This window comes from Carassius auratus, chromosome 14, assembly GCF_003368295.1.
Source record: "Carassius auratus strain Wakin chromosome 14, ASM336829v1, whole genome shotgun sequence".
In the NCBI taxonomy this organism is placed as follows: Eukaryota; Metazoa; Chordata; class Actinopteri; order Cypriniformes; family Cyprinidae; genus Carassius; species Carassius auratus.
Genome location: NC_039256.1, coordinates 7,695,865 through 7,707,687, shown reverse-complemented (window position 1 = coordinate 7,707,687; position 11,823 = coordinate 7,695,865).

Below are 11,823 nucleotides of genomic sequence, written 5' to 3'. Positions count from 1 at the left end.
TGTGAGGATTTCCAGTCAGGATTTAGACCGTATCATAGTACTGAGACTGCTCTCCTTAGAGTTACAAATGACCTGCTCTTATCATCTGATCGTGGGTGTATCTCTCTATTAGTTTTATTGGATCTTAGTGCTGCGTTTGACACAATTGACCACAACATTCTTTTGCATAGACTTGAACACTTTGTTGGCATCAGTGGAAGTGCATTAGCATGGTTTAAATCGTACTTATATGACCGCCATCAGTTCGTAGCAGTGAATGAAGATGTATCATATCGATCACAAGTGCAGTATGGAGTACCTCAAGGCTCAGTTCTAGGGCCGCTACTCTTCACGCTTTATATGTTACCCTTGGGAGATATCATCAGGAAACATGGTGTTAGCTTTCACTGTTATGCTGATGATACGCAGCTCTATATTTCCTCGCAGCCCGGTGAAACACACCAATTTGAAAAACTAATGGAATGCATAGTCGATATAAAAAATTGGATGACGAGTAATTTCTTACTGCTAAATTCTGAAAAAACAGAGGTGTTAATCATAGGGCCTAAAAACTCTACTTGTAATAACCTAGAACACTGTCTAAGACTTGATGGTTGCTCTGTCAATTCTTCGTCATCAGTTAGGAACCTAGGTGTGCTACTTGATCGCAATCCTTCCTTAGAAAGCCACGTTTCTAGCATTTGTAAAACTGCATTTTTCCATCTCAAAAATATATCTAAATTACGGCCTATGCTCTCAATGTCAAATGCAGAAATGTTAATCCATGCATTTATGACTTCAAGGTTAGACTATTGTAATGCTTTATTGGGTGGTTGTTCTGCACGCTTGGTAAACAAACTACAGCTAGTCCAAAATGCAGCAGCAAGAGTTCTTACTAGAACCAGGAAGTATGACCATATTAGCCCGGTCCTGTCCACACTGCACTGGCTCCCTATCAAACATCGTATAGATTTTAAAATATTGCTTATTACTTATAAAGCCCTGAATGGTTTAGCACCTCAGTATTTGAATGAGCTCCTTTTACATTATACTCCTCTACGTCCGCTACGTTCTCAAAACTCAGGCAATTTGATAATACCTAGAATATCAAAATCAACTGCGGGCGGCAGATCCTTTTCCTATTTGGCGCCTAAACTCTGGAATAACCTACCTAACATTGTTCGGGAGGCAGACACACTCTTGCAGTTTAAATCTAGATTAAAGACCCATCTCTTTAACCTGGCATACACATAACATACTAATATGCTTTTAATATCCAAATCCGTTAAAGGATTTTTAGGCTGCATTAATTAGGTAAACTGGAACCGGAACACTTCACATAACACCGTACTTTCTACATCATTAGAAGAATGGCATCTACGCTAATATTTGTCTGTTTCTCTCTTGTTCCGAGGTCACCGTGGCCACCAGATCCAGTCTGTGTCCAGATCAGAGGGTCACTGCAGTCACCCGGATCCAGTACGTATCCAGACCAGATGGTGGATCAGCACCTAGAAAGGACCTCTACTGACCTGAAAGACAGCGGAGACCAGGACAACTAGAGCCCAGATACAGATCCCCTGTAAAGACCTTGTCTCAGAGGACCACCAGGACAAGACCACAGGAAACAGATGATTCTTCTGCACAATCTGACTTTGCTGCAGCCTGGAATTGAACTACTGGTTTCGTCTGGTCAGAGGAGAACTGGCCCCCCAACTGAGCCTGGTTTCTCCCAAGGTTTTTTTCTCCATTCTGTCACCGATGGAGTTTCGGTTCCTTGCCGCTGTCGCCTCTGGCTTGCTTAGTTGGGGTCACTTCATCTACAGCGATATCGTTGACTTGATTGCAAATTAAAACAGACACTATTTCAACTGAACAGAGATGACATCAATGAATTCAATGATGAACTGCCTTTAACTATCATTTTGCATTATTGAGACACTGTTTTCCAAATGAATGTTGTTCAGTGCTTTGGCGCAATGTATTTTGTTTAAAGCACTATATAAATAAAGGTGATTGATTGATTGATTTTGTTGTGACTGGTTTCCAGGGCTGCTCTATCATGGTCATGTGCCTCTTGCAATGTCACTCATAAGCTCCTGGGATAAGTAATTTCAGGTTTGTCTATTTCATCCCAGACAGGCATTTTTTTTTTCTGCCACTTGAGCAGTTGCTTCTCTCACTGCCACAATCTCGACTCACTTTGAAAAATAATCAACAAAAAACAAACTGTAAGAATTCCCACTGGCAGTACGTAGCGAAGGGCCAACGAAATCCACCCCAACGTTCTTCCAAGGTGTTTGGGGCTGAATTGGGACCATCAGACCGGCAGGTTTTCTCTGACTCGGTTTTGTTAGTTGGCAAACCATGCAAGAGATTACATATTTCTTCACCTCAGATGCCATTTTAGGCCAGAAAAACCTGAGTGTCAGTAAGGCCAAGGTCTTGGTTGTCCTAGGTGACCTGCAGTTTGGTGATCATGGCAGTGTTTCAACAAAGTATTTCTAAGAGACACAGAAGCATACAGCTTTAAAGATTTCAAGGGGTGGATGCCGCAAGCAGGTTTGGGATCATGGGAATACAACAGGCCATCCTGAATGGAATACTGAGGAACCATCATCCATCTCAGTCTAAAATTGCAGACTCCATTTTACGGAGGAGATCACCTGTGATTGGATCATCAAGTTGTAACCGTCTAACATGAGAGCGATCCGTAAAAGTCACTGAAGGCAGTGTACGGAGATCAAGACCACCAATCATAGCGTAGTCAGGAAGGAGGTCCATTGGTGGCATATCATCTGCTAGAGGATTCCTTGATAGCGCATCTGGGACTTTGTTTCGAGATCCAGGCTTGTGAACAACATCAAAATCGAAGTCCTGAAGGTGTAGAGACCAATGAGCGAGGTGACCAGTAGGGTTGGGACGGGACATCAACCACTTGAGACCACTGTGTTCAGTGAAGACTGATATGGAGACCCTCAATGTGCTCAAGGTCCCAAATGATGACCAGACAGTCTTTCTCTGGCGTGGAATAAGGTTTCTCAGATTTATGCGAGGCACGACTAGCATACGCCACAGCAACTTCTCTGCCATACAGATCTCTCTGCATCAGCTCAGCTCCTAGTCCCATGTCACAGGCATCATCATGAACAAAGAAAGGTAGGGAGAAGTCTGGAAAACTAAGCACAGGTGCCAAAGTTAATTTCTGTTTCAGAAGGTCCATGGCTTCTTGGCATGCACTGTCCCATATAAAAGGAGCATCACTTTTAGTGAGCGCGAACAGTGGTTCAGCGCGGTGAGTGTATTCTTGTATGAACCATCTGTAATACCCTGATAGGCCCAAAAACTATCACTATCACTTGCTTCACATTAACAGGGGTTTTAAAGCCCATAATTGCCTTCACTTTGTTCTGGTCCAGCAGGACGCCACTTGGACAGACACAGTACCCCAAGAAGGTGAGCTCTCTGTGAAAAGACTGGCATTTGACAAGTTTAATGGTCCACCCAGCAGACTTGGGTGAAAGGCCGTGAAAAGACTTCCCTGAGGTCATCGAGATGTTGCTTGAAAGTGGGCGAAGCCACAACAATGTTGTCCAAATAGACTGCACAGCAACTATAAATAAGACCAGCCAAGACACTGTTCATTAGTCTTTGAAAGGTCACCAGTGCATTGCAAAGACCAAATGGAAGCACACGGAACTGAAAAGTCCCACAATGTGACACAAAAGCAGTTTTAGATTTTGAGTCTTCTGCCATGGAGACCTGCCAGCATCCCCAAGCAAGGTTGGTCATGCTCAAAAATTTTCCTCTAGAAAGGAAGTCTAGGGACTCATCGACTCATCGGTAATGGAGTCTTCACAGTAAGCTGGCTTAATCCACGATAGTCCACACAAAATCGTGGTTCATCACAAGGCTTCTGAACAATAACAACAGGGGCTGCCCAAGGTCCTGTTGCCAGTTCAATGATGTCGTCGTTCAACATTTTTCCTATTTGATCCTCAATCAAACGCTTTTTAGCTGGGGAGGTTTGATAAGGGGGAAGGTGGACTGGCTTGCCATTCCCCGTGTCAATGGAGTGCTCAGTTAGTGACGTGCAACCCAGATGACCATCAAAGAGATCTGAAAAACTTTCAAGTAGCCCTGACAGTTGTTCCTTCTCAGCATCACTCAGACATGCCTCCCCTAACCTTCTCTTGAAGTGTGGAAGATGGGACTTCAATAAATAACAATAAACTAACTACTTTCCGACCCCTGCACTTCCCAACCTTCCATCTCCTCTATTAATAAAGGATCATTGCCTATGACAACAGTTTTGGATGGGAAGTGAATGGTGATGGAGGCACACCACATGAAATTCATCCCCAAGACCAAGGTTGAGGGTAAACGTGGGACAATAGCAAACCGGTGATGAAAACGCTGTCCCATGAAGTCAAAAGCCAACCATGTCAGACCTAAGGGTCGGCATGCCCCACCATCTGCTAGCTGGATTGGGGTAGCAGACCATGGTTTAAAGTTAACCTTCAGTTTTCGCAGAAAGCGATGCACCTGTGTCAAGAGTAGCATCTAACACATGGCCATGTAGGTTAATCTTGACTCTAAATGGAGTGTTCCAAAAGGAAGGTGATGTGGTATCCTCTACATGGCAAAGAACACGATATTCTGAAACAGCAGCATTAGACGGTTGAGGCGAAATTATCTTTTGGAGGGAGGATTGCCTCTGTGAATCATCTGAATCAAATGAACTTCCTTCCACAACATTGCTACTTTCAGGGTCATTCATAACTCTTGCATCAAGAGCAGGTTCCGAATGTGCATCAGGGGACTCACTTTGTCGTGAGCCTATTCCAGAAAGTGAGTTGCATTCTGGACATGTACGAAAAGTGAAACCAGGGCATGAGCACTTGTAACAGTAGGTTTCTTTGGCAAATGTAACTTTATTCTGCATTGAAGACAAAGCACATTTACCTGGTCCCAAGACCGCATGGAGCTCGTGAGCCCTCAGCAAAATATCCATGCCAGAGTAAACAGAATTTCCATAGAAAGCAACTCAATACTTTTCAGTTTACAAATAAGGTCGATTTGTTCTTGCTCTGGTGGAGGGGTTTTCAGCTTTCTGAATTCACTTAGCATGTGAGCCACAAAAGTAGGAAGGGGCTCTTCAGGGCTTTGCATATGGTCCAAGATACCTCTCATTATTTGTTCCCGGCTGTCTGAAGGAAGGAAGACTTTCCTGAAGAAATCACAGAACTGGGCCGATTTAATGATATGTGCATCATGGAGGGGGAACCATTTCTTTGGCTCTTTTGCTAAAAACCGTGGCAGCTCGAGATCTGAGCATCGGTTAAATCAAGGGAGGTTCTGTAAACATTAACTGATTGTAGCCAATCCTCTGAGCTAACATGTCCATCTCCCGCAAACACAGGTGGTTCAAGCCTTGACTGGTACAGTACAGATGCGAGGATTCTGCTAGTAGTACTCACATTAGAAGAATTGGGTTGTGGTGAGAAAGTCATGTTTGTTTGAGAAAAGTTATTGGTGTTTGTACCTTGTAATCGCACTTAGCTTGGAGGGATGTGGATGTTTGGCATAGAGCTGGCCATAGGAGGGAGCTGTGCATGTGATTAGGGATGGGTACTGAAACCCGGTATTAAAATGGCCCCGGGGCTAAATTATGAAAGACCACCTAGTATCAGTAAGATCTGACAGTATCAGTTCTGCTTTCGGTACTGGAGGGGAAAAAATTTATGTACTGTGTATTTTTGCTTAATAATGTTATTGTGCGCATTTTATCTCACCAAACAATTCTAATGTGCGATCATATTAAGACGCTTGTCTGTGAGATCTGCGAGATCTCTCATGCACGCCGCGGAATCTGTCTGTCAGTCACACACACACACACACACACACACACACACACCACAACGAGCGCGGCCCACGCACAGACATAACAGTATGAAAACTCCCACTTAATAATAAAGATTGACGATGGTGAAGATATTTGCTTAATAATGTTACCGTGTACATTTTATCTTACCAAACATTTCTAATGTGCGATCATATTAAGACGTTTGTCTGTGAGATCTGCAAGATCTCTCATGTGTGCTGCCGAGGCTGTCTGTCAGTCACACACACACACACAACAAGAACAAGCTGCTAATTTGGTAGAAGTGCTACTGCAAGCAGTTTTTAGTGCTGCAAATCCATTTATTATCCAAATTTCCGCATCTTCATGGAAAAGGCAGGTCATGGTTGCTTAGCAACAGCAGACTCCTCAGGAGCGCAAGTGCCCGAAGGCTTTAGGGAAAATAATCAGAAAGCGGCGTGCCTATCGTTTTCCACGCGTTTTTAGACGTGTTATGTGAACGGCCCCTTACAGTCTCCTCTCTCTCTCTCTTTTTTTTTTTCTAAACTAAACTATACAGGGAACTCTACTGTTAAAGTTAAAGGGGGGTGAAATGCTATTTCATGCATACTGAGTTTTTTACACTGTTAAAGAGTTGGATTCCCATGCTAAACATGGACAAAGTTTCAAAAATTAAGTTGTATGTTTGAAGGAGTATTTTTGTTCCCAAAATACTCCTTCCGGTTTGTCACAAGTTTCGGAAAGTTTTTTTCGAGTATGGCTCTGTGTGACGTTAGATGGAGTGGAATTTCCTTATATGGGTCCTAAGGCACTTCTGCCGGAAGAGCACGCACTCCCGTATAGCGAGGCTGAGCAGCACAGACATTTCACTGATCAGAGCGATTCACTGATCAGAGCGAGAGCGTCGCGAAAAGTCACAAAAGAAGTGTGTTTTTGGTTGCCAGGTCAAGACAACCCTGCACAGATTACCAAAAAAAAACAGCATTAAGGGACCAGTGGATGGAGTTTATTTTTACAGAGCATCAACAGAGTTGTGCAAGTGTTTTTGTTTGTTCCCTGCATTTCGAAGATGCTTGTTCACAAGGCCCAGTTTGACGACGGATTTGCGTATCGTTTATTTCTTAAGGATGATGCAATCCCAAGGAAAAAGGGTCACGATCGTGTGTTGGAACCGCAGGCGGTGAGTAAAACTGCTTCAAATATCTCTGCCTCCTTGTTAGTGTGTCCCCTCCCATGCCAGAGACCCGGTTTGAGCCCCGCTCGGAGTGAGTCGTTGCTGCTGCTGCTCTCGTTCAGTTTCAGCCTCTGGATCATAAATAAACGGCTGAATCTGACTGTAAGCCATGGTAGGTTTTGGATGATGGGTTTTCCCTCACGGTAATGTCACAGCTTCCACATCCTCTCAACGCAAAAGCCTATTCGCGCTCGTGATTCTTTAGCTCCGCCCACACGTCACGCCTCCAGCCGGTCGTGTTTTTCTGGGAAAAATCGGTACAGACTATCTTTCTCTTATGAATATAATAAAACTAAAGACTTTTTGGATTTATGAAGGATGCAGTACTACTCTATATGTACTCAAGATTAACAGGATATTGAGTGAAAACGAGCATTTCACCCCCCCCCCCCCCTTTAATTAAAAGTATCAATTGATATGTATATAAGTTGATATCAGACCATTTTTTATAATAACAACATTATATCTAAAAAAATTTTATTGATTATGATAAAAAAAGCAATTGTTAAATATATAGCCTAAATGCAATGTTATTGCAATGCAAAATTTCCCTCTACTGTACATTTTCTCAGTAGTTTATGGACACTTAATGGATTTTCTGCAGTTATGTGACAGTGTTTTTAAGCTGCTGTCTTTGCTCAGTTAAAACACTTATTACATGAGGCACTATACATTCAGTACATTGTAGTTTATCTTTCAACATGGATCGCATGTTTATTTACTGTTTATTTCATGCTAAGTATAGAATGCACTCCTGCCTCGCTTGAACTGAGGCAATGCAATGGCACATGAGATGCTCTATCTGTGTCCTCTCTGCTCTGCCATGGTGCGAGCGGCAGGAAATGGACGAGATAAAGTGCGGTGCAAAACACCAGATGCGTCAAATCCTTGAATTCAAAGCTAAAATAAATGCTTCTTTGAGTACGATTAAACAACAGCAACAAAAAAAAAACTGATATATTAGCATCTTAATTATTGGGTTGGCCGATCAGATGTCAGGGGTGTCCAGTGCCACCTTGGAGTCATGTGCCACGCTGATATCACACCATGTGATTGTATCAAACATAAAAAAAAAAATAAAGAAAAATAAAAAAATTACATTGTATGTCTAAGTTACAGCAACTTACAGCAACAAGGCGAAAGATCGAACACCGCGCTGCTGAATCGAGCTCTTTCACTCTTTCGCTCTTTTTCTTAAGTTTATTTAAAATGTGATTTGTATTTGTTCGTTCAGGTGCAGGAGGACGCAAACGTCCTGAAGGAGAGCTTGGTTCAGTGTTGCGCGAGTAACCAGCTGCTCAGTTCAACTTTCCTGCATCGCGGGGCTGAAGCCAACTTGATGTGTTGAATGCTCGAAGCACGTTATAAAACCTATTCTTAAAATACACATTTCTGTTTTAATAAATGCTCATATTAAAACATAGCATTACACATAAGTAGGTTCAAAAATAATCAGTGATACATTTACGACCCCATAAAAATTTGGGTCGCAATGGCATTTCAAAAGGTTGCAGAGTAGTTCCCTGTGTAAACAACTTAACTGTTATGAAAACGTCCTCGAAACTGTGCGAATTTCTGCAAACTCATCTTTGTTCTCTTTTCTGTGTAACTGCTGCTGCGTTTGTTTAGCTGTTGCGCTTGCATTTGTCGCGGCTTTTTAAAATGGCTCGGCTGCTTCTGCATAGATCAACCTACCCTCAAAGATTCGCTCTGATTGGATCTCTTCTCCATTCGTACCTCCCATATATTTTCGTCTCAATTTTATTCGTTGACTAAAGTGTCAGTTATATTTCGCCACATTTTTCGTCATCATACCTGACTTTTTATTTAGTTTTTATTTCGTTTTCGTCTGTGAAAAAGGTTGTTTGACGAATATTTTTCGTCATAGTCTTCGTCAACGAAATTAACACTGGCAAAAACAACGGCAATTTTGCTGAGAAAATTCTAAATAACCAACTTCCTGTTGGGATTCGGATTTCGTACCAAGAGTTTTTTTTGTAGGTATTGGTGTGTTACATGTGAGAACCGATTTTTGTACATGTACGTGAAACATAGCTCGAGGTGCACTCTGTTGAAAGTGTGTAAGTGTCACGGTTGGTAAACCGTGATCTCTGGGTGTTTGCACTTTGTGGTGAGATCGTTGTGTGTTTGCGTCTGCACTGATTATTTTGTGGGCGTCTCCGTTAATTGTCATCAGCAGCAGCTGTCACTCATTACTCATTCCCTATATATTGGCTTGTCTCATATCTTGTGTTTGTGAGATCGTTGTTTAATCTCGCTTCCCCTGTTTTGTTGGGTTCAGTGTTGTCTGCGTTTGAATGTTCGTGTTTCCCCGGAACTTCATCCACTCTCCGCACTTTCACTCTGCCACAAAGACTTACCTTCGGCTCTATTCCCCGCAGTTCCTGTGCCATCCTCTCCTGCTGACTTCTCACCGTCATCAACCGGATTCCTCACCACATCACCACCATCTTGGATTGTCGTCTTCCCAGCATCATTGTCTCATTCTTGTTTGTTTATTTATTTTCATTAAATTGTATAACTCGCTATTGTTTCCAATCCTTCATTCACCCCACTCTCACAGAACGATCTCACCCATATGGAAGCAGCGAGCACCAACACCCTCACGGACTTTATGCACCACAGTGTGAAACGAATGGATCAGCAGCAGGAGAGCATCTCGAACACCAGACGCGCTGTCCAAGCACTGGTGGCACAGGTTTCCGAGCTCACCCAGCAGATTCATCAACTCACCTCTCCCACTGCGCCCGGTGAGCCAGCCTTTTGCAGAACTTTCTTGAATAAATGTTCTATACATTTCGCTTTGCAGCCCCGCACCTTCGCCACCGAGGAATCCAAAGTGGCTTTTATGCTCGCGTTACTGTCGGGGCCGCCCTATGGTGGATGGCAGTGTGGGAAAATCAACATCCGTGTTGTGCCTCATTCCACGCCCTCTCGGAGGAGATGAGGAGGGTATTCGATCGAGCGTGCCAGTGGAACGAGGCCGCGCAGTGGGTTCGATTCCTGCATGGGTTATCCGACCGTGTTCAAAAGGAGATCTACCTCCTCGAGCTGCCCCCTACACTTAACGGATTAATCAACTTGGCCTTACGAGTTGATGCACGGATTAACCGCCTGGGTCGCCAGCCTAGTCCAACGCGCCATACCATCTCTCCAGCTAGTGGGCGCTCGAGTCGAGAGAACGCGGTCAGCCCCGTCGACGACCTCTTCCCATCCATGTCACCACACTCAATGGCCAGGAACTGCCTCACGTCACACACCACACAGAACCCATCACACTACTCACTTCTGGAAATCATCACGAAACCATATCCTTTTTTCTCATGGACTCCACTGCTGCTCCCATTGTGTTAGGTCACCCCTAGTTAACTAAACATAATCCACGAGTGGAATGGGGTTCCAACACAGTCACATTGTGGAGTGAAAGTTGTCATGAGTCTTGTCTGGTTTCTGCTTGTCCTGTTGTCCCCGTTTCTGTCTTTCAAAAGGAGAACATGGTTTTGCCAAACGTGCCTGTAGAGTATCTGGACCTGAAGGAAGTGTTCAGTAAGTCCCGTGCTGCTTCTCTTCCTCCGCATCATCCCTACGACTGTGCCATATATTTAGTGTCAGGTAAGTCTTTGCCTAAGGGCAAGTTATACTCTCTTTCTATTCCTGAGAGGGAGGCCATGGAGAAATAAATTTCTGATTCCTTAGCATCTGGGTTCATTCGTCCTTCCTCTTCTCCAGCGGGTGCGGGATTCTTTTTTGTGGGTAAGAAGGATGGTTCTCTGCGACCTTGCATTGATTACCGAGAGCTGAACAACATCACGATAAAGAACACCTATCCATTACCACTCATGTCTTCAGCTTTTGAGAGGTTTAAGGGAGCATCCATATTCACAAAATTGTATTTACGTAATGCTTATCATTTGGTCCGCATCAGGAAGGGGGATGAGTGGAAAACCACCTTTAATACCCCCAGAGGGCACTTTGAATACTTGGTGATGCGGTTCGGGCTCTCGCCCAGGGTTTTCCAAGCACTCGTTAATGATGTGTTTAGAGATATGGTAGATCAGTTTATGTATGTTTACCTGGATGACATACTGATTTTTTCTTCATCTCTCCAGGAACACGTTCAACACGTCAGACAAGTACTCCAGAGGTTACTTGAGAATGGGCTTTTTGTCAAGGCGGAGAAATGTGTATTCCATGCACAGGGCGTTCCCTTTGTTAAGGATTTGATTATGTCCTTTTTATACAGTTTACTTTAAATGTTTAATATTTAAATTATTTATAATGTTGTTTATTTTGAATGTGTATTGTTTAATCGTTGGATTTTGTTTTTTTTAATTAGTTTATATATTTGTGATAATGAGGTCTTTTATTTTGAAATTCATCCACTTAAGCCTATATATTGTGGTGTGCTCAAAGCATTGTTGTTAGGAGCGCAGCTATGGCGCACATGGTTGATTCATCCAGAGGCATGCGGTTAAAGAGAACTTCAAGGATTTAGCTCCTGGTTTAAGTGGAGAATAAGGTAAAATTTATTTATCTGTATTGTTTTGGATTTCTTGTTTTATAATGGGTATTAGTTTGTATGTGATTTGATGTATGTTTGTTTCAATATTTATATTATATTATTTTCATTATTTTATATTATGTTTTGTTTGTTTTGATGTAAAGCTCTTACGGTGATTCGTGATGTCTTATGGCATTTAACGGTGATTACTGCAAATCTACGGTG